Source organism: Bos indicus x Bos taurus, chromosome X (assembly GCF_003369695.1).
Source record: "Bos indicus x Bos taurus breed Angus x Brahman F1 hybrid chromosome X, Bos_hybrid_MaternalHap_v2.0, whole genome shotgun sequence".
In the NCBI taxonomy this organism is placed as follows: domain Eukaryota; kingdom Metazoa; phylum Chordata; class Mammalia; order Artiodactyla; family Bovidae; genus Bos; species Bos indicus x Bos taurus.
The window spans coordinates 76,305,263-76,332,962 of NC_040105.1; the positions used below are offsets into that span (position 1 = coordinate 76,305,263).

Sequence of the window (27,700 nt, forward strand, 5' to 3'; positions counted from 1 at the left end):
AAGGCAGAAAGTGAAGAAGAATTAAAGATCCTCTTGATGAAAGTGAAAGAGGTGAGTGAAAAAGCTGGCTTAAAAACTCAGCATTCAGAAAACTAAGATCATGGCATCCGGTCCCATCACTTCATGGCAAATAGATGGGAAAATAATGGAAACAGTGGAAGACTTTATTTTTCTGGGCTCCAAAATCACTGCAGATGGTGACTGCAGCCATGAAATTAAAAGACGCTTGCTCCTTGGAAGAAAAGCTATGACCAACCTAGATAGCATGTTACAAAGCCAACATTACTTTGCCAACAAACATCCATCTAGTCAAAGCTATGCTTTTTCCAGTAGTCATGTATTGATGTGAGAGCCGGACTATGAAGAAAGCTGAGCACTGAAGAATTGATGCTTTTGAACTGTGGTGCTGGAGAAGACTCTTGAGAGTCCCTTGGACTGCAAGGAGACCCAACCAGTCAATCCTAAAGGAAATCAATCCTGAATATTCATTGGAAGAATTTTTCCTGAAGCTGAAACTCCAATACTTTGGCCACCTGATGCGAAGAACTGAGTCATTGGAGAAGACCCTGATACTGGGAAAGATTGAAGGCGGGAGGAGAAGGTGACAACAGAGGATGAGATGGTTGGATGGCATCACTGACTTGATGTACATGAGTTCGAGTAAGCTCTGGAGTTGATGATGGACAGTGAAGCCTGGTGTGCTGCGGTCCATGGCGTCACAAGTGTTGGATACGACTGAGTGACTGAACAACAGCAACGTCACTATCATCATTATAATCGATGGATATTGCATTTTGTCAAATACTTTTTCCTGCATCTATTGAGATAATTGTATAGATATTATTCTGTTCTTTACATTCTTGATATGATAAGTTATGCTGATTGATTTTCAAATGTTGAACCAGTATTTTGTTCTTGGAATAAACCCTATTTGGTTATGATGTATTGCTTTTATATATTTATTTGATTTATAAATATTTTGTTAAAAGTTTTGAGTTTGCATTCATGAGGGATGTTTGTGATTTTCTTCCATTGTATTAGGTTTGGAACAGAGTAATAAGTTAGGAAATGTTCCTTCTCTACTTTCATGTTCTAGAAGAGTTTACATAGAATTATTTCCATTTAAATCTTTGTTAGATATTACCAATGAAGCCATCTGAGCATGGAACTTTCTTTCTTGGAAAGTTTTAAACTATGCATTAATTTCTATATTATTCAGATTCTCTAGCTCTTCTTAATTGAGTTTGTGTAGTTTGTGTCTTTCAAAAAATTGTTTATCTAAGTTGCTGAATTTAAAGGTGCAAAGTTTCTTATAGACCATTTCTTTATGATCCATTTAATATTTGTAGGATATATTGTGGCACTCTTCTTCTTGATACTGGAAATTTGTTTCTTTTGTCTTGGTCAGTTTGACAAGTGGTTTATCACCTTTATTGATCTTCTGAAATAATTAGCTTTTCGTTTCACTGACTTTTGTCTGTTGTTTTTCTGTCTTAATTTACATTGATTTCTGCTCTTACCATTACTTTTTTTCTGTTTTATTTGGAATTAATTTGGTCTTCTTTTTTTTTTTTTTTAGTTTCTTAAGATGGGAACTTAGATTATTGATCTTTGACCTGTCTCCTTTTCTAATTATAAGCAATTAATGCTATAAATTTACTTCTAAGTACTAATTTGGCTGCATTCTACAAATTTTGATAGGCTGTATTTTTTAACAGCCTTACTGAAGTATATCTGATGTACAAAAGCTGCACAATATTCAATGCCTATAAATTGATGAGTTTAGCCTTAAACAAAAAACCAGTGATACCATTACCATGGTCAAAGTTGTCAACATTTCCAACACCCCCCCCCCCAGAATTTCCTTGTGTTTCATTGTTTATTTGTTCTGTAACAAGAACACTTAAAATGAGACCTACCCTGTTAACAAAATTTTAAGTGCACAACATTGTTGTTGTTGTTCAGTCACTAAGTCATGTCTGACACTTTGCAACCCCATGGACTGTAGCACATCAGGCTTCTCTATCCTCTACTATCTTCTGAAGTTTGCTCAAATTCATGTTCATGTTGCACAATACTGTATTGTATACAATAGGTATAATGTTCTAAAACAGATCTCTATAATTTATTCATTTGGCATAACTGAAACTAACTACCCATTGAATAACAACTTCCTATTTCCTTCACCCTCCATTTCCGGCAACCACCATTGCATTCTCTGCTTCTGACTATTTTAGATACTTCACTTAAGTGGAATCATGCAGTATTTGTTCTGTGATTAGCTTGTTTCACTTTAATGTCCTTCAGGTTCATCCATGTTTTTGCAAATGGCAAAATTTCCTTCTCTTTAAGGACTGAATAACATCCCATTGTAGGTATATATTACATTTTATTCATTCATCTGTGGATAGACACTTGGTTATTTCCATATTATGGCTATTGTGACTAGTGCTGCAATAAATATGGGTATGCAGCTATCTCTTCAAGATCCTGATTCTAATACTTTTGGATATAGTTGTCTCTTGCTATCTGCAGGAGATTGGTTCCAGGAACCCCCACAGATAACAAAATCCAAGGATGCTCAAGTCCATTATAATTGACTCTCTATATCAACCTATCCCTGGGTTTCACATCCATGAAAACAAAAAGATGACTATATACCCAGATGTGGGATTGCTAAATCATATGGTAATTCTATTTTTATTATTTTTCAGGAATCTCCATATTGTTTGCCATAGCTGCTGAACATTAATTGATATCCCACCAACAATGTACAAGGGTTCCAACTTCTCCACAGCTTTGCCAATACTTTTTATCTTTTGGTTGTTTAATAATAGGCATTCTAACAGGTTTAATACCATAAACACACACAGAAATCAATTAAAAAAAAATTAAGCACAAGACCTGAAACTGTAAATCTCCTAGAACAAAACACAGGGAAAAAGTTTCTGGACACTGGTCTTGGCAATGATTTCTTGGTTATATCACCAAAAGTACAGGCAACAATAGCAAAAACAGACAAATGGGATTACATCATACCAAAAAATTCTGCCTAGCAAAGAACAATCAAGTAAATGAAAACACAACCTACAGAATGAAAGAATATATTTGAAATCATATATCTGGTAAGGGTTAATTTCCAAAATACGTAAGGAACTCCTAAAACTCAATAGCAAAAATAACTAATTATCCAATTAAAAGTGATCAAAGAGCTTAAACAGATATTTCTCTGAAAAAGACATACAAATGGTCAACAGGTATTTAAAAGATGCTCAACATTATTAAGCATCAGGCAAATGTGAAGCAAAACTATGAGGACATGATTTTATTTTAATCATCATTCAGTTCAAAATACTGATTTTCCCATTTATTGTTTAAAATATTTAAGTATTTTCCAGATATCTTTGTTATTGATTTCCAGTTCAGTGTACTTATTTCAACTGTTTTAAGTTCTTTACAATTTGTCTTATGGCCCAGGCAGAATATGTAAGGAATATTTTAAAGAATATTCCATGTACATTTTGCAAGGAATGTATCTTTGGCTGTTGTTGGAAAGGCAGTTCTAATAATGTCAATTAGTTCATGTTGGTTAATAATGTTGCTCAGATTTTCTGTATCTATATTGATTTTCTGACTACTTGTTCTATCAGTTATTCAAAGAGGAATGGTGAAGTCCCCAAGTATAATTGCACACTTGTCTGTTTCAACTTTTAATTGTATTAGTTTTGCTTTATGTATTTTGAAGATTTTTTTAGGCACATACACAGCTAATACTGTTAACAGTCTTTTGATAAATTTATCCTTTATTCATTATGTAATATATCCTCTTTATTCCTCATACTATTCCTTGTTCTATATTTTAATTTGTCTGACACTGAAGGATATACTTCAGCTTTGTTTTGAATATTCTGTTATTGAATATAATTTTTTATCGTTTTACCTTTAACTTATGTCTTCATATATAGTTGTCCTATATGTAAGATACAGTTGAGCTTTAAAAATCCAATATGATGTGCTCACTTTAGCAGTACATATATTAAAATTGCAATGATACAAAGAAGATTAACATGGCCCCTGAGCAAGAATGACACACAAATTAGTGAAGCATTCCATATTTTTACAGTAAACTTTAATATTATTGACTATAAACCCCCTAACATTTGGATGAGTCTTAGTATATGAGGAAAAATTGTGCTTGTTTGAACGAATGAAATACATTATATGCCAGGTTATAGGCCAGGTTATATGTCAGGTTCTGTTCTATGCACTGGAGATACAGAAGTTGGGAGAAGAATCTCCTGGAACTGATACTAATAAAGGGATACAGACAATAAAAAAATATATAAGTAAACTATAAAAACATCCAGTATGACAATATGTCTTTAAGCTAGTGTGTTTAGATCACTTATATTTAATATAATTACTAATATGGATGGATTTAGGCATATTATTTTAATAACTGTTTTCTGTTGGTCCTTCTGACTTTTTGTTCTATTTCCCTTTTCCCAGCTTCCTTTTTGTTATCTGAAAGTGTTTTTGGAATAGTTTAGTTCATTGGCTTTTTAGGTACATGTCTTTCTATATTTTTGAAGTGCTTTTTTCACTGACTTTGGTCTCTATAATTTGTCATGAGAAATTCATTGTGTGTGTGTGTTAGTCACTCAGTCGTGTCTGACTCTTTGTGACCCCCTGGACTGTAGCCCACCAGACTTCTATGTCCATGGATTCTCCAGGCAAGAATACTGCAGTGGATTGCCATTCCCTTCTCCAAAGGATCTTCCCACCCCAGGGATCAAACCCTGATCTCCTGCATCATAGCCAGATTCTTTACGATTTGAGCTACAGAAAAGTCTAAAATATGGAACACTTCATGAGTTTGCATGTCATCCTTGCACAGGGAGAAATTCATGGTCATTTTCAAATCTTTGTTTCCCTATATATTTGTGTTTCTCCAGCTGTTTTCAACACGATACATTTGATTTTTAGCAATTTTATTATAATATCTGGTCATGATTTCCTTTGAGTTTAACTTGTTTCAAGGGATCTTGAATCTGTACATTTTTATCATTCTTATGTGTTTTGTAGAGTTAATTCACTAGTGCAGTGATTCAGACTAAGTTGTTTCTGGTTTTGTTTCCTTTTCTATCTTTTTTTGGCCTTGTCATGTGACATGTGGAACTTCCCTTCCCAGGGATCAGACCCACATCCCCTGCATTAGAAGTGCAGAGTCTTAACCATTAGACCACCAGGGAAGTCTGGAGGTTTATTCAAAGGAAGAATTTTAATGATAAAGTCAATTTATTTAATAAAGTGTTCAGTTATTGTATTTCTTCTCAAACAAGATTTGATAATTTCTGTCTTTCAAAGAATATGTACATTTACTTTAGGTGGTTGACTTTATAGGCAGAAAATTAATGGTCCATTAGTATTTTTTAAAGTTTTTTTATTTATTTTTAATTGGAGGATAATTGTTTTACAATATTGTGTTGGCTTCTGCCGTACAACAACATGAATCAGACACAAGTACATATAAATTTTCTTCCTCCTGAACCTCCTCCCTATCCCCCACCCCATCCCGTGCCTCTAGGTTGTCACAGAGCACTGGGTTGAGCTCCCTGTGCCCATAGAGCAGCTTCTCACTGGCTATTTTACACATGGTAGTGTATATGTCAGTGATATTCTTTCAATTCGTCCCATCCTCTCCTTTTCCCACTATGTCTAGTCTGTTCTCCATATCTGCATCTCTATTCCTGCCCTGCAAATAGGTTCATCAGTACCATTTTTCTAGATTCTATATATGCATTAATATATGAAATTTGTTTTTCTCTTTCTGACTTACTTCACTATGTACAACAGACTCTAGGTTCATCCATCTCACTACAACTGACTCAAATGCATTCCTTTTTATGGCTGAGTAATATTCCAAATTATTTATCTATTCATCTACTGATGGACATCTAGTTTGCTTCCATAGTAGTTTTACATTTGTCTCTAGAATTGCAATTTGGATCTTCTGTGTAATAAGAGTTTGATCTTTTAAAATTTGGGAGAATGCAAAAAATTAAGCACAACACCAACAGGCATGGCATCCATGTATGTAGATTTATTGTTGTTTAGTTCCTCAGTCATGTCCAACTCTTTGAAACCCCATGGACAGCAGAATACCAGGATTCCCTGTCCTTCACTATTTCCCAGAATTTGCTCAAACTCATATCCATTGAGTTGATGATATAGATGTCTCTGTATAATTTGTTAATGTAAATTTAATGTTGAAAATTAAAGGGTATTATATTACAGCAGAGTTCTATTAAAAACTAAGTTGTTAAATAGTGTTTTATTTAACAAATTTTATTAAAAATGCAATAATGAATTGACACTTTGAACTTCATGAAATTTGAATACAGGCAAAAGAATTGCTATGGCAAATCTGTTCTCAGAAGCTCTCACTTTAATCTATCATTTACATTTAATGATCCTCATCTTTACAAATAGCAGTTTTCTATTTAGCTATTTTATAATTAACTTTTCAGAATTTGCAAATATTGCAAAAAAAATACATTTCATCATCTTCTAAGCATGAAGTCAAGTAACAGGCATTGCATCTATTCAAAGACTATGAAGGGATATTCTTTATTTGTTTATTGGGCTATAACTACTGAAATGCATTGTACACATCTCTTATCTTCCATTTTAATAGAGATATAATTGGCCTCAATCACTAAGATAGACATATGAAAGAGGAAATTTTAACAATCTATATAATTTTCACAGGACATGAAGAAATTGTACACTGATCTCATTTTAAAAAACACTTTAAAATTCTCTACAATTGATGTTAATATTATCCAGTTACATAAAAGTTAAATACATATTCATAGTGACATGGCGCAAATATCAAGACAATATTATGTATACATTGTTCATATAAGTAGATGAAAGGATATATCTACAATGACATATATCTATAGCCACATGTAAATGTTCAAAAAAGTATTGGCAAGTAGATGTTTGACCTCAGATATTTCATCAATTTTAATAATTTGTTAGCTTTTAATGATGCTGCTTTTATCACAAATAATAAAATACCATTAAACTACAAATACCTTATCAATACACTCAGATATCAAAACTCATAACAAAGTAAAAAAGATCAATTTCAAACAGATAACCTGTTGGACAACAGAAGCATAAACAGGGCCTCACCTGGAAAACCGATTTTCCTATTTTCTTCAGCTCTACTTACATACAATCATACAGAATATGTGACCATTGTTACATAGCATCTCCCAATGAGTTAAATACTACCTTGATCCATATATATTTGTTGACTAATTTCTATTCCTTTTTACATTTTTAGCTCCAAGCAAATTGTGCAAGTAAATCATTTCTATCTTTCACCAGTTCATGATAGCGATGCCATTGCCATAAGCCCTGACCACTAACATCTAGTAATTAACATTCTAAATTAAGATTTTTAAATGCAGATTGCATTTTAATTTACTATTGAGGAGAGCTTTATAAAATTTCTCAGAGTTGCACACTGCAAAAGTAATTATTAATGAGTAACTCATTATATTAAAATTATATATCTCTTGAATTCCACTGTACTATGAATTTATCCTTTTTAGTTCTCTCAACCTTTTCTTATCATCTACATAACTCTATCCTACTCTTTCCTAACTCTTTCTCACTCTCAACAAGAGTTTTCATAGGTAATTAAAATTTGTTTTTAAAATGTTGAAGCCATATTTATTCACTTAAACTAGATAGTCTTTTAATGTTTTGTGAATCAGATTTATATAGTATATATTAAGACTTAAGGGTAGTGTTACCTAGAATCAAAGAGATGAATTATTTGATTTTTTAATATTTCAATTTCTGATTTTACTGCAAAAACTGCAAAGGCTTTGAGGGTAAAAATATACATCCTATTCTTCAGGGAATTTTGAGAAAGGTTTCTCAAAAGACACTGTCTATAACATGTATAGTGTTGAAACAACACACACACACTTTTAATTCATCAAACAGTGGAAGCATAAATTTATCCCTACAAATAATTTGAATAGATTAAGAAACTGTATAGTAGTTTAAAAGACTCATGGAGTGCAACTCAAAACTGATAGTCACAGGTAAATTCTTTTTTTTTTCTTTTTCTTTAAAAGAGAAAAACAAAAGCAAAAACAAAATCTTTCCTACATTGTCCAAATCTACCTTTGGGTCTCTATTTGAGGAACTCTGTCTTAATGTACTTAACTCATTCCATCAAATGTATTTTAATTGTGATTTATGACTATAAAAGAGCAGTTTTGTCACCATACCTGGTAGAAAGGCTCTGTGTGTGAGTGAATACATGAATCTTATGGGTTTTCTTTTCAAGATTATCAGTGAAATAAAACCCTCAAATTTAAAAATCTTCATAAAACTTGCACACCCCTAAGAACATATCCTTGGAACCCTATGATCTGCAGACTGCAATTTCAGAGACACCACCCTATGCTAAGTCTTTGACATTAAGATAGAAAACTTAACCTATAGCCAAATCATAGATGTATGTACGCTTGAAGAATGGGATAAATAGTAACCCCTAATGATTTTGTTGGCACTGCATTTCTCTTGCTTAGTCATATTTTTCAATTTGATATGAAGCACAACAGACTGTTACGTAACAAAGGTGCTGTTGGGTATTCATCACAATTATATTCACTGGTGTTAATCAGACCATATCTGAACATATTGACTATATTATACAAGGTTTGATCATGACCATATTCAGCAATTGTTATTTTACTGCTAATTTGATTCATGTAACTTGATAACAATTTGTAAAAAAATATTCTCAAGGCTATCTAGAAAGTATAGCTTCACCTATGAATTTTGAGAACACATATTGCTTTAATATATTTTGCAGAGTGAGAAATCAGAGCAAAACTTTTTGCAAAGTAATCCTTTCCTCTCCAAGACACTGCTCTCAAAAGTTGCCAAAATATAAGTGTAACACCACACACTTTAATTTTTTCATTTAAAATGTATTTCTTAAGCATACATTTGCATATTATAGTGGTATTAATGTACTGTGTTCTGAACATGTCTTAATTTTAAAGTGGTCAAGAGAGTCAAAAGAACAACAGTATTTCTCAATAACATCTTTATTGCTTCTCTTTAAAGGTGAGAGTTAGAAAATGGGAAATGGATGGCAAGAATGGTAATTATTAAAATACTGTTTCCTGAAGAGAACATTAACATAATTTTGACTGCACTTAATGCTTTTTATTAATATATTAATTTAATAACATTAAATTTTAATTAATAAATATAATCATAGATTTTAAAGCTAGGTATTATGAAGATTGTGCCCTCATTTCACAGTTGAATAAACAGGGCCAGACGTGATATTTTACTTTGTTTTACAAAAAATGCCTAATATATATTATAAACACTTTGATGTCTAATTCACTTTATATAATACTTAGCATATTATAAAACACAAAATTATTAAATAAGTGATTTTGAGGATGATATCAACTTAGATATCAACTAAAGGACTATCTTGACTATATCAGTTTGCTAGGGCTGTTATAACAAAGTAGCAAATATTAGGTGGCTTAAACAGAAATTTATTGTTTCACAGTTGTAAAGTCTAGATATCTGTAATCAGGGTGTTGGTAGAGTTGGTTGCTTATGAGGACAGTGAGGGAAAAGATGGGATGTAGGCCTCTCTCCTTGGCTTGTAAATGGCCGTCTTCCTATTTACATGGCATTCTCCCTTAATACTGACTAATTGCTTCTCCCAATAACAAGATTAGACACTGGCTTCCTTTATCAGCCCCAAAGGCCATCAGTTCCTGTGCGGACCCTTACCTCTCTGTATCCCAGTTCCCGGAATCTGTGAATATTTTATGCTCCATGGGAAAAGCGAATTAAAGTTGCAGAAGGAATTAAGGCTCATAATCAGTTGACCTTAAAGTAGAGAGATTATCCTAGATTATTTTAGTGGGCCTAGTGTAATCACAGTTATCTTTAAATCTGAAAGATGAAGGCAGAATGTCAGAGTGATGCAATGTGAAAGATGTGATCAGTCATTGCTGACTTTGAAGATGAAAGAGGGCCACGTGCTAAGAAATGTGGATAGCTCCTAAAAGCTAGAAAAGATGAGGAAATATATTCTTCCTTAGAACTTCCAGAAAAGAAAACCCTGTTGACATCATTATTTTCACTCAGTGAGACCTGTTTCAGACCATTAACCACCAGAACTGTAAGATAATACATGTGTAGTTTAGAGTCACTGTGTTTGTGGTAATTTATTACAGGAGCAAATAGAAAACTAATTCAGTTCCTCTTGAAGATATTAGTGACAATGACCTCAATAAAGCTATACTCTTCTGTAACACTGTTGACAAGTCAAGTAATTAGGGTACATAACATTTCAATAGTAAAGTCATTACTATCAACAAAGTAAATGGATTCTTTCAGACTTTTAACAATTTTACCCATCACATAGGTGTAGCTATCTTCTCAATGAGATAATGCTGTCTCTAGAATGGAGCAAAACTGATGCATATTAAACAGATAATACTTTGATTATATATTACTTTACACATGTGAAAATGGACAAAAGGAAGTTCACTTTTTTCTATGATTATCAGCTCTTAAAAGTTTAGGTTGTACAGGAATTCATATTTCACTTTATAACAGTGTTTGTTAGACTTTGACATGCATGGGAATCATGCAGGGATCTTATTAAAATGCAGATTCTGATTCGGTAGGTCCTGGGTGGAGCCAGAAATTCAGCAATATTCTAAGAAATTTCCAAGTGATGCCCATGCTACTACTCCATGGAACACACTTTGAATAGCAAGGATTTAATAGACACAGAAGCACCAAACCCTACCAGAAAAGTAAACTGGCTCTTTGAAGTGAAGTGAAGTCACTCAGTCATGTACGACCCTTTGCAACCCCATGGACTGTAGCCTACCAGGCTTCTCTGTCCGTGGGATTTTCCAGGCAAGAGTACTGGAGTGGGTTGCCATTTCCTGCTCCAGGGGATCTTCCGGACCCAGGGATTGAACCCAGGTCTCCTGCATTGCAAGCAGACGCTTTACCCTCTATCCACCAGGGAGCATCTCTTAAGAATTCACTGGTGATAAGAGTGAGCCTCTAAGTTCTAATCAAAATGCTTGACTTATTATTTTCATAACACATGCATATTAAAAATTTAATAACTTCATGTTGTCTTAGAATAGTGAGGATGAGTCAGGGCTGAACATTCTATACCTAATGTAATACTGCCCATTAATGTAGAATATATTTCTTCTACCACAGTTTACAATTACTTAGATCTTGTCCAACTGTTTCTCTGTTGAGGGGATTTCAACACAACAAACAATTGGTTTATGAATGGGAAAAGCTACTCAGAGAATGAGTCTCAGAAAATTACTCTCCTAATTGGCATAGCTATTTCATCCATTTCATACTGTGGAGAAAGGGAAATGTATTCCCAATTGAATGCAGAGTTCCAGAGAATAGCAAGGAGAGATTAGACAGCCTTCTTAAGTGAACAGTGAGAGAAAGAGAAGAATACAATAAAATAGGAAAGACTGGAGATCTCTTTAAGAAAACCGGAAATACCAAGGAAATATTTCATGTAAAGATAGGCAAAGGACAAAAACGCAAGGACCTAACAGAAACAGAAGAGATTAAGAAAAGGTGGCAAGAACACACAGACGAACTTTACAAAAAAAGATCTGCATGACCCAGATAACCACGATGGTGTGGTCACTCACCAAGAGCCAGACATGCTGGAGTGTGAAGTCAGGGGGGACTTAGGAACCTTTACTACAAACAAAGCCAGTGGAGGTGATGGAATTCCAGCTGGGCTATTTCAAATCCTAAAAGATGATGCTGTTATAGTGTTGCACTCTTTATGCCAGCAATTTTGGAAAACTTGCAGTGGCCACAGGCCTGGGAAAGTTCAGTTTTCATTCCAATCCCAAAGAAAGGCAACGCCAAAGAATATTCAAATTACCATATAATTGCACTCATTTCACACGTTAGCAAGGTAATAGTCAAAATCCTTCAAGCTAGGTTTCAGCAATATGTGAACTGTGAACTTCCAGATGTACAAGCTGGATTTAGAAAAGGCAGAGAAACCAGAGATCAAATTGCCAACATACACTGGATCATAGAAAAAGCAAGGGAATCCCAACAAAAAAAAATCTACTTCTGCTTCATTGACTATACTAGAGCCTTTGACTGTGTGGATCACAACAAACTGCAGAATATTCTTAATGAGATGGGAATACCAAACAACATTACCTGCCTCCTTGAGAAACCTGTTTGCAGGTCAGGAAGCAACAGTTAGAACTGGACATGAAAAAATGAACTGGTTCAAAATTGGGAAAGGATGTATTCTGGGAAATATACACCCTTGATGAAGGGTGTATATTGTCACCCTGCTTATTTAACTGATGTGCAGGGTACATCATGCGAAATGCGAGGCTGAATAAAGAACAAGCTGGAATTGAGATTGTGGGGAGAAATATCAACAACCTCAGATATGCAGATGATACCACTTTAATGGCATAAAGTGAAGAAGAACTAAAAAGCCTCTTGATGAAAGTGAAAGATAAGAGTGAAAAAGCTGGTTTAAAACTCAACATTCAAAAAACGAAGATCATGGTACCTGGCCCCATCACTTCATGGCAAATGGATGGGGAAAAATGTGGAAACAGTCTCAGATTTTTAATTTTCTTGGGCTCCAAAATCAATGTGGATGGAGACTGTAACCACAGAATTAAAAGACACTTGCTCCTTGGAAAAATAACTATGACAAATCTAGACACTGTATCAAAAATCAGAGACATCACTTTGCTGACAAAGGTCTGTATATCAAAGCTATGGTTTTTCCAGTAGTCATGTATGGATGTGAGAGTTAGACTACAAAGAAGGCTGAGCACCAAAGAATTAATTCTTTCAAACTGTGGTGCTGTATAAGACTCTTGAGAGTCCCTTGGACAACAAGGAGATCAGACCAGTCAATCCTAAAGGAAATCAATCCTGAATATTCATTGGAAGGAATGGTGCTGAAGCTGAAGCTCCAATATTTTGGCCACCTGTTGTGAAGAGCTGACTCATTGAAAAATACCCTGCTGCTGGGAAAGACTGAGGGCAAGAGAAGGGGAGACAGAGGACGAGATGGTTAGATGGCATCACTGACTCAATGGACATGAGTTTAAGCAAACTCCAGGAGATAGTGAAGGACAGGGAAATCTGGTGTCCTGCAGTCCATGGGATTGCAGAGTCAGACATGACTTAGTGACTAAACAACAAATTTTATCCATAAAAGACACAATAAGTAGACCAAGCTAACCAAATAAGAAAGTATAATATATAAAGCAATGTATTATTGTAGGATGAAACACCTCAATCTGTCCTTTCACAAAACTCTGTGAAGAAATACTTTCACTAGTGCTTGGTACTTGACAGTAGGAAAAATAATGTATGGGTCTATATGCCTTCTGCCATTGAAGCCACTGGAGTCAAAACAAAGATCCCTTCTCCTAAAACTTGGCCTATCTGTTAAAAAAGTTTCATTTCCACTGAGAGAGAAAGGAATATGTCACAGGCATTACAGAATCATAAATAGAGATAAGTCTGGAGAAATTTTACACACACAATGTTTTAAAACAATAAATGAAGATCGGCCTCGCTCTAGCTCTCCAATCTAGAACCTAGTAGTTAAGAGTGAAGCCTCTAGAATGATGCTTGCTTTGAAATACTGGCTCTGCCACTTACTACTTGTATGATTTGGGGCAAGCACAATACACAAATGCTTGTCTGCTTGAGAAAAGTGCCTACACAGGGCATGTAAGTTACATGTTTCCATGGATGTTTTAAGAACCTTAAAGCAAATTTCCCCCAGTTCCAAGGGAAGAGAAGCTAAGAAAATATTTTCCTCAATTTTTGCCTCTCTAAAAAATAACACATTTAAAGATTCTAAGTATCAACCCAGTTGGAGATAAATCTCATGCAAAATGATAGGGGATCAAGAAGGTAAGACAGCTGCTGTTGTAAATTTCTTTACAGATGTCAAATGTAACTTATAGCATCTGATTGGCACAAAATAGCATTTGACTGACACAGTATAATGTTAATTGTTCAGCTGCTATGTACTTGGATCTCTGGTTAATCCAGGCAATTTGGCTACTTGTGGGCACAAAAATGATTCCATTTGCATAGACAGGTTTCAGTGTATTGTCTTGAAATTTTATGCAGGCTAGAAAGGTCCCAGTTGTTGGTGATAGTTTTTGAATATACTAACCTCTCCAGTTCCCTTTGAATGCAGAACATATCTCTCTAGAATTTTCACAGTTTACTTCCAAATCACTATGCTAGATGTAGTGTATTCAGACACCACTAGTTTCATGTTTATCAGACTCTACAGTAAAATCAAAATAAACAATTCAATTATTTTTATCCTGTTGGGGATCACAAAAATACATAAAAACATAAAAAATACATTACTACAAAAAAAACATAATTCCTTCTGGGAGTAGAATTTTCAAAAAGCAGAATTAATTAAATATTTTTTTAATATTCATAGTTTACTTGACAATAATTTTCAAGTTTACAAGTTATAATAATACCCTTTGAGCTGCATTTCATGCATGTTCCTCAACCTCAAACATTGATATGATATTGGGATGGTGCCTCAAAGTGAAGTAACAAAGCAAAATCTATAGAAAACCTCCGTATTAAACCACAATCACTTTCATTCAAATAAAATTGAGGTCCATGAAACAATGCAGTTTGAAGCCCAAGGAGTAGGAAAGTGACAGTTGAAATGTTATAAAATAGCAATTATGGAAACCATCACAATGATTAGCTCTGATTCAAGATGAAAACTATCAGTGACAGTCAATGTAAAGCAGCAAATGCAAGAAATCTTGCAATAAAAAGAGTGAATAATTGGTATATTTAAGAGAACTGCATAAAGCAATGTTATCAAAGAGAAAAACAGAAATAGGAAAATGTCTTAGTACTTTTCAAACTGAGAAAATTACAGACAGAACCACTTCTGGGATAATGTTCCTTTGGTCTTGTTTATGAGGACAAAATATATTCACAAGCCACCCAATATATAGAGATATATGTATTGCATTTTCTTTGACTCATATTGAGGTTTATTCAGCCACTGAAGGGTCCCTTGCTTGACCAATGATGAATAAGTTCCCATGTATACACAGTTCTTTATAACTATATTACTTCATTTCCCAAGAAAGTGGAAAACAAAGACCATATAGCAATAGATATTTCAAATAGTCATCCAGGTACTTTGGATAAAAAAATATATGGTAGATGGCATGGTACCAACTCTTAAGAACAGATTTAAAATCCAGTTGAGGAATTTTGTCTAGCACACACACACAGTCAAAAATTAATGCAGGCTATAAGAAAAGTGGCAAATGTAAGAACTGACACAGGAGTTCTAGAAAAGTTGAGCTTAATAAGAGTTGGATTATACTTAGGAGGTACTTATGAGAGGTGTAACTTAAGTTGAGCTTTCAAAGTGGGTAAGATTTGATTAGACAAAGAGAGAGCATCCTAGGTGAAGGGAGTGGTAGTGGTACAAGGAGTGAAGTTCTGTAGGTAGATTGTTCAGGGGTCATTAGGGAGAGTTGTGCACTGAGAAATAAAGATCATGTTCCTGTGGTACAATTAAGTAAGTTTAGGAAGCTCTTTGCAATCCAAGTATACCTGGGCTATGAACAATAGAAAATAAGGAGCCAATAATATTTTGGTGAAGAAAAATGATTTGTTGAAGGAAGTGCTTAAGCCATTAGACTGTCAGGATGAATTAGAAGGCTGGCTGGGAGGCTCCTGAAGTGACTGGATGGACAGTGATGAGAATTTAGACTGCAAACTAAGGGGAAAATGGTAGAAGAGGCTTTCAAAGGAAAACTCACCAGGACTTAATAACCCTTTAACTATGAGAAATGGGGTAAAAATCCAGATTTCTTTATAAAATAGTTAAGAGTTCATGATCAGACCCTGGAGCAGAATTATTAACAATACTATACAATTTATCTACCAAGGAAAGAACAAGGGCAGATAGGCAGGATTGTTCCTCATGTTTGCCCAGTAATATAGTCCCTCCCAATGAAGGGAAGTTGAACAGGGGTCTCTCAAAATAAGATTTGACCTTGGTTCTAAAAGCCGCACAAAGGAAGAAGGGAAAAGGACTTAGCACCAAGCCTGAAACAGAGACCAAAGCTTTATAAGAGGCTTTTTCAAGAAGGAAAAAGAAGACAGGTAAGGATTTTTTTTTTTTTTTTTTCACTTTGAGTCTCTCCAAACAGTTTAAGTGTCAAACATCACTGAGTGGCACACCTAATCAGAGTTCCTTGAAAACTAAAAGTTGGATTCACTTGAATAGTGTTTTCTCCAAATAGTTTCTCATCTCAATAATTTCTATTCCAAACTCCTCTCCGAGTTCTTTCCATTATTCTAAATCCGATAAGTGAAGATTAAGAATTTGCCTTCCTAAAATTCTCAGGCCCACTTGGGGCTGGATATGCTCTTTCAAAGTAACTGGTAGATTCTTTCCATCAATTAGCGCTTGAAGCATTACAAGGCCAGTTTACCAATCCTTCCCAAATTCTGCTCAGACAGACCTCAGCCCCACCCCCTTCAGATAAAGGAAAAAGAGCATGCGCAAATTCTAAGCCTATTCTCCTAGCCAGGAACTCCTCACCCACCCACACCCCAGCTCCCGCCCCACAAAGGTTATTATTGCGCAGGCGCGGCACCTTCTGCGCGTTCGAGTAGGGCTGTGCGAAATCTACAATCCAGTGAAATCTAGAAGTGGTAGAATTCACCTCTTTCCTTTCTTCCGAGACAGAGGCGCCACTTCCTCTTACTCTGGGGCCAGAAGCGTGTCCCAAACGTCGCCCTGTCTAGAAGCAAAATCCTTCGCTCTCTGCCAGTGTCTACTGTATCCCTTTCATCAGCTCGTTTTTAACCTCATGCTGCCTCTAGGCTTCACTTGGAAGGTAGAAGCAGTTGGTTCCCCCAAAAGCCGCACCAGTCTGTTGGCAGCCTTTTTAGGCCGCTGAACCTCCGTGCCTGGCACTGGGCAGAGCATTAGCTCGGCGCCTTGTTCGCCCTCCTTCACCTTTCACACCCACACATGCAGGGTGCTTACCTCGGGCGTGGTGCGGTCACAGGAAGGAAAGAAGATCCTAGATCAAGGCAGTTCTGGGGCAGGCGTATTCAGCGAGATTTTTCCTGGGTCTTCACTGCCTCCTCAGACAATGAAATCAGCGTGTCCGATCATCAATTCTCATCATGATCGTGACGTCACAAAAGACAGCGGCCAATGGGAGCCCGAGATCAGCTCCGGACAGTCCCTGGCCTCAGCCCAGGACCCAAGAGTGGGTATAGGGGAGGAGAGATAGCTGCCTGCAATGGGGCTGCCTCTCCCGGCACATATCAGCTACATCCGAAGCCAGGTCTCTCAGTACCTATAGCTTCCTGAGTAGAAGTGAACGCCCAGCATCCCTGTGACTATAGTAGTTATATGCCAGCCATTTGAGCAGGTCCTGCCTGGTCTTCCAAGTTGAGATTCGCTTGCAGCAGAATTGTTGCATACTGCCAAAATCAAGTGATCACATACAGAAATATATATATATATATATAATATATATATATATATATATATATATATATTGTGGTCCGTGTTCAATTGACAAATGTATTGAACATCAGACAAATGTTACTGAAATCAAGGTGTCCATTGAGCCTTTAGAGTTTGTGTATTGTTGAAACAAGCCTAAGAGTGAGTGTATTGGTTTATGTCTCCCATTGTTTCTGACAACTGAAGAAATTAAAATTATCGTTTCTGTTCACCTAACCTTAATATCTGTTTTGTTGGAAGTTTGAGTAATCACCATTATACCATAACAGAAAAAAAAAAAAAAAAAAAAACCCTCAAGCTATATGTTACCTGTTAACACACTTGATACACTCCCAAAATATGCTGAGCGATATTGCCACTAGATATACAGAATTCATTGATCTTCTGCCATTATAGAACTTACCATTCATAGATACAGTATGACTAGCACACATTAAGCTTTCACAACAATACAATAAAGTACATGACCATGTGTTCAGTCATAAAAGACAGACAGGAGTTACGTCATTCAATGACTGAAAGCATCAGTGAGGTGAGGATAGTTGTGGAAGAATTCTGTTGTATTGAAAAGTAAGCTGATTGTTGAATGGTGGAAAGGATTCAAAAGGATGGAAAACATTGTCTTAAAAGGGAAGATAGGCAAAAGTAGGAAAGTATATATATATATATACACATTGTCTTAAAGGGGAAGATAGGCAAAAGTAGGAAAGTATATATATACAGGAGGTCCATGATGAAATCAGCCTAACAAACAGAGTGCATATTTTGGGAACCAGTGGGCGATAAGGTAGATTGATACTAAAGCCTTTGAATGTAGGCAGCGAACTTTGTTCTTATTAAAAGCTGTTAAGGGCCTTAGGGCAAGGTACCTCAAACTTTTACAGCCAATCTATAGAGCAGTTTAAGTGTTTTTAAAAACAAAAATCAGATCATGACCAGCTCCAGATTATCCAATGGCCTTCATTCACATATGCTACACAATACAAATTAACCCCAAGGTCTTAAATGATCTGGCTTTTCCCATCTCTCTGGCCTCCTTTCCTGCCACTCTACCACTAACTCAATTTCTAGTCACACAGCCTATTCTCCATTTCTCACACAAATTAAGCTCCTGACCTCATCAGAGCCCTTGTACTATTGTTCCCTCTGATCTTTTTAGGACTTAGTTCCTTACTTGATTCACATCTCTGCTCAAATGTAACCTCTTTAAAATGCATTAATTATATGTAACTTTTTTAAAATCTAAAGAGGTTACACATCAACATTTTTCAAATTGTTATCTTTTCCACACTCCCTATACCTAACTATACCCCTTCCTTTTTAAATTTTTCTTTATAGCACTTATTGCTACATACTCTCTATATATTTATTGCAAATATAGGCTTTACAAGGGTGAGCATTTTTGTCTGTTTTATTATTATATCCCTGGCATCTAGAAGAGTCCTGGACACAAAGTAGACAAATCAGTAAGCAGTTTTTGAAAGAATGACTGAAAGAAGATTTTTCAAGTGATCTGTCAGTCATCAATTTGCTGTTTGAATCAGATTGGGGGTAGCTGATTGTGACAGAGATCAGTTAGATAGTTGTAGTGGTAATCCAGGTTCTGTATGACTTGAGTCTAGATCAGGATGTTAAGAGCATAAATGAAGAGAAATAACTGAAGTTGAGATATTTCAAAGAAGGAATAATAAGAGTGGAAGTGGAAAATTTAGAGACGAGCTACCTATAGCAAGTTAACATACTCATTAAGTATCTACTGCATACCTTGAACTGAAGTGATTTGAGAGAAAAGTGGCAGCTTCCTTACCCTTGAAAAATTAATAAACCAGAGTACAAAATGAGGTAGTTTTTTGGTAATCATTCTTCTTTTCCCCTCACACTTCATATCCAAGACACTAGTAAATTCTGTATGCTGTACCTTCAAAATATGCTCCAAATGTGAGCACTCTTTACTTCCTTTTTCCTACTATACAAAATACACTATCACTTCTAGCTTGAATAATACAATACAAAAGCATCTTACATGATTTCCTATAATCTTCTATTGTCCTTCTTTAATACTTTCTCTTAACATCAGTTAAAACATTCTTTAAAACGTTGAATCAGATCATATCATTTCCCAGTTTAAAACCCTCCAAATGTTTCCCATTAGAGTAAAAATAAAGTTCTAAATCATTGTTACTACTTAACTGTCACCACTTTTTTCTGCCTTAGTTCATTATGTTGTAACTAAGCCTTTGCCTCCATCACACTTCTTTCTGGGAAGCCTGTTCTGTCTTTATATATGTTACATTTGTGCCTTCTTGGAAAACTCTTCCCTCAGATCTCCACATAGCACATTTCTTCACCCAGAGTGTCTGCTAAAATTTGCCTCCTCAGATGTGTCTTCGGGGACCAATATACTTAAAATAGTATCCCCAAATCAGTCTCTCTCCTTTATCCTCCTGGTGTGCTTTATTTATTTTTTAACATCACTATAAGAAATCATGTAATTTGCTTGCATGCTTATTCTGCTCTTCCCCAAGGGGGTAGGGATTTTATCTTTTTTATTTACTGTTATAGCCCCAGTACCTAGAATGACACCTGGCATGTAGTAAGCATTCAATGAGCCTTTTTGAATGAGTGAATATAGGAAAGTATAGATTGTGTGATTCAATCTAGGCTAAAGTAATAAACATTGAGAAATCAGAGATGTTTCTAGTATCATGACTTATGCATCTGTACCTACTCTGTTCACAATATATTAATTAAATGTTCATTGAATGTGTATGTGAAAGCAATCTAGGAGGAATATTTGAAGCATATATATTAACCGAGATTTCAAAGATCTCAAAAGACCCAACATACAAATGGAACAAGATCAAGTTTGACAGGGATCAACAGTAAGTATTTCATTTATGTTTGTGAAAGTCAGTTATGGAAGTAAATGATGAGCAATAAATACTTAAGGCAGGAAATGCTTTATTTCAAAATATTATAAATCCAATATTTTCTAGTATACCATAGATCATAAACAAGATAATTGAGACAAACTGCATTATGAAAAATCATATAAAGCAAGAAAACTACTAAGGTATCCTGTACCTTGATCAGACCACATTTACTCTGTTCAGTTGATTACTTCTTATTTTAAAGGAAATATTCACAGATGGCTGCATCTATATAAGAGAAATCAAGAATGATGAGGCACCTAAAAAAATATGATATGGGGCAAGGCTCCAGAAGTTGAAATTGCTTAATGTAAAGACAGCAAGATCTGGAGAGAATGTATCTTCAAATATTTGAAAGACTACTGATAGACAGAATGCCTGAAGAACTGTGGATGGAGGTTTGTGACATTTAGAGGAGGCAGAGATCAAGACCATCCCCAAGAAAAAGAAATGCAAGAAGGGAAAATGGTTGTTTGAGGAGGCCTTACAAATAGTTGATGAAAGAAGAGAAGCTAAAGGCAAAGGAGAAAAGGAAAAATATACCCATTTGAATGCAGAGTTCCAAGGAATAGCAAGGAGAGATAAGAAAGCCCTCCTTAGTGATCAATGCAAAGAAATAGAGGAAAACAACAGAATGGGAAAGACTAGAGGTCTCTTCAAGAAATGTAGAGATACCAAGGGAACATTTCATGCAAAGATGGGCTCAATAAAGGACAGAAATGGTATGCACCTAAAAGAAGCAGAAGATATTAAGAGGTGGCAACAATACACAGAAGAACTGTACAAAAAAAAAAAAATCTGCATGACCCAGATAACCACGATCACTCACCTAGAGCCAGACATCCTGGAATGTGAAGTCAAGCGGTTCTTAGGAAGCATAACTATGAACAAAGCTAGTGGAGGTGATAGAATTCCAGCTGAGCTATTTCAAATTCTAAAAGATGATGCAGTGAAAGTGCTGCAGTCAATATGCCAGAAAGTTTGGAAAACTCAGCAGTGGCCACAGGACTGGAAATGGTCAACTTTCATTCCAACCCCAAAGAAAGGCAGTGCCAAAGAATGTTCACAATGCCAAAGAATGTTCAAAGTACCACATAATGGCACTCATCTCACACACTAGCAAAGTAATGCTCAAATTTCTCCAAGCTAGGCTTCAACAGTAGGTGACCCATGAACTTCCAGAAGTTCAAGTTGGATTTACAAAAGTCAGAGGAACCAGAGACCAAATTGCCAACATCTGTTGGATGATCGAAAAAGCAAGAGAATTCCAGAAAAACATCTACTTCTGCTTTAATGACTATATCAAAGCCTTTGACTATGTGGATCACAAGAAACTGTGGAAAATTCTTAAAGAAAGGGGGAATACCAGACCACCTGACCTGCCTCCTGAGAAATCTGTATGCAGGTCAAGAAGCAACAGTTCGAACTGGATATGGAACAACAGACTGGTTCCAAATCTAGAAAGTAGTATGTGAAGGCTATATTTTGTCACCCTGCTTATTTAACTTATATGCGGAGTACATCATGCAAAATGCCAGGCTGGCTGAAGCACAAGCTGGAATCAAGATTGCCAGTAAAAATATCAATAACCTCAGATACACAGATGACAAACCCTTATGGCAGAAAGCGAAGAAGAACTTAAGAGCCTCTTGATGAAAGTGAAAGAGGAGAATGAAAATGTTGGTTTAAAACTCAACATTCAGAAAACTAAGATCATGGCATCTGGTCCCATCACTTCATGGCAAATAGATGCAGAAATAATGGAAACAGTAAGAGACTTTATTTTCTGCCAAAGGTGACTGCAGCCATGAAATTAAAAGATGCTTGCTCCTTGGAAGAAAAGCTATGACCAATCTAGACAGCATATTACAAAGTAGAGGTATTATTTTTCCAACAAATATCTGTCTAGTCAAAGCTATGGTTTTTCCAGTAGTCATGTATGGATGTGAGAGTTGGACTGTGAAGAAAGCTGAGTGCCGAAGAATTGATGCTTTTGAACTGTGGTGTTAGAGAAGACTCTTGAGAGTCCCTTGGAGTGCAAGGAGATCCAACCGGTCAACCCTAAAGGAAATTAATCCTGAATATTCATCAGAAGGACTGTTGCTAAAGCTGAAACTCCAATACTTTGGCCACCTGATGCAAAGAACTGAGTCATTGGAAAAGACCCTGATGCTGGGAAAGATTGAAGGTGAGAGGAGAGGAGACGACAGAGGATGAGATGGTTAGATGGTATAACTGACATGATGGACATGAGTTTGAGCAAGCTCCAGAAGTTGGTGAGAGGCAGGGAAGCCTGGGGTGCTGCAGTCCATGGGGTCGTGAAAAGCCAAATACGACTGAGTGACTGAACTTAACTGAACTACCCTGGGGAAAAGACACATGTGACTTATTGCGTGGTTCTCCAGAATGCAAAACCAAGACCACAAAGATAAATAACTGTAGGAGACAGGAAGAATAAAACAAAAGCAGGTCTCGGCAAGTGCTGCAAAAGAAATGTATAATTCTTGATAAACTGAATGTTATAAGGCATGAGACTTGGAACAAGTCCAGAGGGAACAGTTCATAATCTTGAAAACAAGATATGATCCTGGGGTTGGAAAATCGACCCCAGACTGTTTCTCAACTGGCGTCTCAGAGTCACATGTTTACATATATGGTGGAAAATCTATAGATAAGAATATTAGTCTTAGTTACTGATTTGTTATTGATTCAGTTCAGTTTAGTCACTCAGTCGTTTCCAACTCTTTGTGACCCCATGAAGTGCAGCACACCAGGCCTCCCTGTCCATCACCAACTCCCAGAGTTCACTCAAACTCATGTCCATCAAGTCGGTGATGCCATCCAGCCATCTCATCCTCTGTCGTCCCCTTCTCCTCCTTCCCCCAATCCTTCCCAGCATCAGAGCCTTTTCCAATGAGTCAACTCTTCGCATGAGGTGTCCAAAGTATTGGAGTTTCAGCCTCAGAATCAGTCCTTCCAATGAACACCCAGGACTGATCTCCTTTAGAATGGACTGGTTGGATCTCCTTGCAGTCCCAGGGACTCTTAAGAGTCTTCTCCAACACCACAGTTCAAATGCATCAATTCTTCGGTGCTCAGCTTTCTTCACAGTCCAACTCTCACATCCATACATGACCACAGGAAAAACCATTGCCTTGACTAGACGAACCTTTGTTGGCAAAGTAATGTCTCTGCTTTTGAATATGCTATCTAGGTTGGTCATAACTCTTCCGAGGAGTAAGCATCTTTTAATTTCATGGCTGCCATCACCATCTGCAGTGATTTTAGAGCCCCAAAATAAAGTCTGACACTGTTTCCACTGTTTCCCCATCTATTTCCCATGAAGTGATGGGGCTAGATGCCATGATCTTAGTTTTCTGAATGTTGAGCTTTAAGCCAACTTTTTCACTCTCCTCTTTCACTTTCATCATGAGGCTTTTTAGTTCCTCTTCACTATCTTCCATAAGGGTGGTGTCATTTGCATATCTGAGGTTATTGATATTTCTCCCAGCAATCTTGATTCCAGCTTGTACTTCTGCCAGCCCAGCATTTCTCATGATGTACTCTGCATATAAGTTAAATAAGCAGGGTGACAATATACAGCCTTGACGTACTCCTTTTCCTATTTGGAACCAGTCTGTTGTTCCATGTTCAGTTCTAACTGTTGCTTCCTGACCTGCATACAGGTTTCTCAAGAGGCAGGTCAGGTGGTCTGGTATTCCCATCTCTTTCAGAATGTTCCACAGTTTATTGTGATCCACACAGTCAAAGGCTTTGGCATAGTCAATTAAACAGAAATAGATGTTTTTCTGGAACTCTCTTGCTTTTTCAATGATCCAGCGGATGTTGGCAACTTGGTCTCTGGTTCCTCTGCCTTTTCTAAAACCAGCTTGAACATCTGGGAGTTCATGGGTCATGTATTGCTGAAGCCTGGCTTATAGAATTTTGAGCATTACTTTACTAGCGTTTGAGATGAGTGCGATTGTGCAGTAGTTTGAGCATTCTTTGGCATTGCCTTTCTTTGGGATTGGAATGAAAACTGACCTTTTCCAGTCCTGTGGCCACTGCTGAGTTTTCCAAATTTGCTGGCATATTGAGTGCAGCATTTTCACAGCATCATCTTTTAGGATTTCAAATAGCTCAACTGGAATTCCATCACCTCCACTAGCTTTGTTCTTAGTGATGCTTCCTAAGGTCCACCTGACTTCACACTCCAGGATGTCTGGCTCTAGGTGAGTGATCACACCATTGTGATTATCTTCCTCGTGAAGGTCTTTTTTGTACAGTTCTTCTGTGTATTCTTGCCACATATCTTCTGCTTCTGTTAGGTCCATACCATTTCTATCCTTTATCGAGCCCATCTTTGCATGAAATGTTCCCTTGATATCTCTAATTTTCTTGAAGAGATCTCTAGTCTTTCCTATTCTGTTGTTTCCCTCTATTTCTTTGCATTGACCACTGAGGAAGGTTTTCTTATCTCTCCTTGCTCTTCTTTGGAACTCTGCATTCAGATGCTTACATTTTTCCTTTTCTCCTTTGCTTTTCGCCTCCCTTCTTTTCACTGCTATTTGTAAGGCCTCCCCAGACAGCCATTTTGCTTTTTTGCATTTCTTTTCCATGGGGATGGTCTTGATCCCTGTCTCCTGTACATTGTCATGAACCTCCATCCATAGTTCATCAGGCACTCTATCTATCAGATCTAGGCCCTTAAATCTATTTCTCACTTCCACTGTATAATCATAAGGGATTTGATTTAGGTCATACCTGAATGGTCTAGTGGTTTTCCCTAATACTTTCTTCAATTTAAGTCTGAATTTGGCAATAAGAAGTTCATGATCTGAGCCACAGTCAGCTCCCGGTCTTGTTTTTGCTAACTGTATAGAGCTTCTCCATTTTTGGCCACAAAGAATATAATCAGTCTGATTTCAGTGTTGACCGTTTGGTGATGTCCATGTGTAGAGTCTTCTCTTGTGTTGTTGGAAGAGGGTGTTTGCTATGACAGGTGCATTCTCTTGGTAAGACTCTATTAGCCTTTGCCCTGCTTCATTCCATATTCCAAGGCCAAATTTGCCTGTTACCCCAGGTGTTTCTTGACTTCCTGCTTTTGCATTCCAGTTCCCTATAATGAAAAGGACATCTTTTTTTGGGTGTTAGTTCTAAAAGGTCTTGTAGGTCTTCACAGAACCGTTCAACTTCAGCTTCTTCAGCATTACTGGTTGGGGCATATGCTTGGATTACTGTGATATTGAATCTTTTGCCTTGGAAATGAATAGAGATCATTCTATCGTTTTTGAGATTGCATCCAAGTACTACATTTCAGACTCTTTTGTTGACCATGATGATCGTTTCTTAACTACTCAACGGTTAACAATCATTTTGTTCTTTGGCCCTGAAGGCCACATGAGTTATAATTTAACTCACCACATATTCTTTCATTCATGGTTGAAAGTATAATAAAGCTGGCTTGGATTCAGTTTTGGCACCTTCACCTTGGAGCGGTGTTGGTCCCCTGATCCTCGCTTTTCTCTAAATTCTTGTTTCTTGTTTCTCATTCTCTCACCGTATCTTGCTTTTGGAAACCCTGCTTGTCAAGCTGGTCTCGACAACTTACAGGGAGACAATTTTCAGCTTAACATTCAAGCATTCAAAAATGATAGGGACTGCTTTGTAAAGACAAAGATCTCAATCATTGTGAATATTCTTGCATAATGAATATCAGTCAGGAATGAAGAATAATCTGCAATAAGTGACTACTAAAGTTCATTCCAGTATAGACTTAACTGACATTTCGATCATGTCATATAGGAATTAAGAACATGTATAATATCATATATGAAATGAGTTGCCAGTCCAGGTTCAATGCATGATACTGGATGCTTGGGGCTGGTGCACTGAAATGACCCAGAGGGATGGTATGGGGACGGAGGAGGGTGGGGGGTTCAAGATGGGGAACACATGTATACCTGTGGTGGATTCATGTTGTGTATGGCAAAACCAATAAAATATTGTAAAATAATTAACCTCCAATTAAAATAAATAAATTTATATTAAAAAATAAATTAAATAAATAAAAGACCTTAAAGGTAGATTTGGTCCTTTAGGGTTTGGTTTAGTGGAATTGAATGGGAAGAAAGCTCTAGATTGGAATACCACTAATAAAAGGCAAATAATCTACTATTCTTCAATAGGTAGCATATTTTGAAAGAAAACAGCAAAATTCTGTAAAGCAATTATCCTTCAATAAAGAACAAATTAATTAAAAACATCTTCTTGGTGCATTTTGGTCAGTATAGGGTTGCACACACCAAAGAAAATGCTTTTAACTTTCATTTATCGTGTTTCAACTTTTCTTACTAGTAAGCAATTCATCTGCCAATTTGTTTTAAAGAAAGCAACCATTCATTGATATATGTGAAACCTGCCTATTTAAGTCCAGAATACAGCTCTAAACAATATGACTTGCTAGGTTAGAAGAACTAATGTCTAAGCTATTTAAAATCAGGTTAATTTTTCTGGTTGAGCTGATTATCATTAATCTGAAGTTCAATGCTTTGTTTCTAGATTACTTAAGCTCTTTGTCTCTTTCATTTTTTGCTGTGCAACTTTTAAGCATTTTGTAGCTTATGGGCATCTCCAACCAAAGTTGTACACCAAAAATTGATGAGAACATTAAGTGTTGTCCTTTTAAACTCTCTTAATTCAAAGCATGAAGGAAATAAAAATGAAAGTGAAATATTAAATTTATATGTTCTCAATGGATTTCAATGAGTCTTGTTCTTAGTATTTTGGTTAAAGAGATGCCCCTTGAAGGAACTTCTCTCACCTTACTGTGGGGGCAGGTCAAAGTACATTTAAGAGGAAAGAATTCTCTGGTGCAAGCATTTAGTGGAAAACCCTTGAGAATCATTAGCATATACTGTGATATAATGATTCTATAAATGACTTCTCCAGAATATTAAATTTCTACTTTATATTTTACATGTTAAAGTACTTCATATTGTAGAAAAAGTATTAATGAAACTTGTTCACTTAGCAAATTTCCAAAATGAAACTGATTTATGAGTTATACTGTGGTTTT

General features: G+C 36.2%; 1 protein-coding gene and 1 non-coding gene across 4 annotated transcripts in view; one reads left to right on the forward strand and one right to left on the reverse strand.

Annotated features, from left to right (window-relative positions):
- HDX (highly divergent homeobox) overlaps window positions 1–17,357 on the reverse strand; it is a 217,587-nt gene extending 200,230 nt beyond the window's left edge. For 2 of the 3 annotated variants that reach the window (XM_027534472.1, XM_027534471.1), the window contains exon 1: window positions 17,201–17,356. The gene's annotated coding sequence lies outside the window, so the exon portion shown is untranslated. Of the gene's footprint in view, window positions 1–17,200 lie in introns of all 3 variants that reach the window. The other variant, XM_027534473.1, reaches the window with a different exon arrangement.
- Window positions 4,013–4,119, forward strand: LOC113888336. Its single transcript, XR_003509962.1, has one exon. It is a non-coding gene; the product is annotated as a U6 spliceosomal RNA (small nuclear RNA).
- Window positions 17,358–27,700: the final 10,343 nt, after the last annotated feature.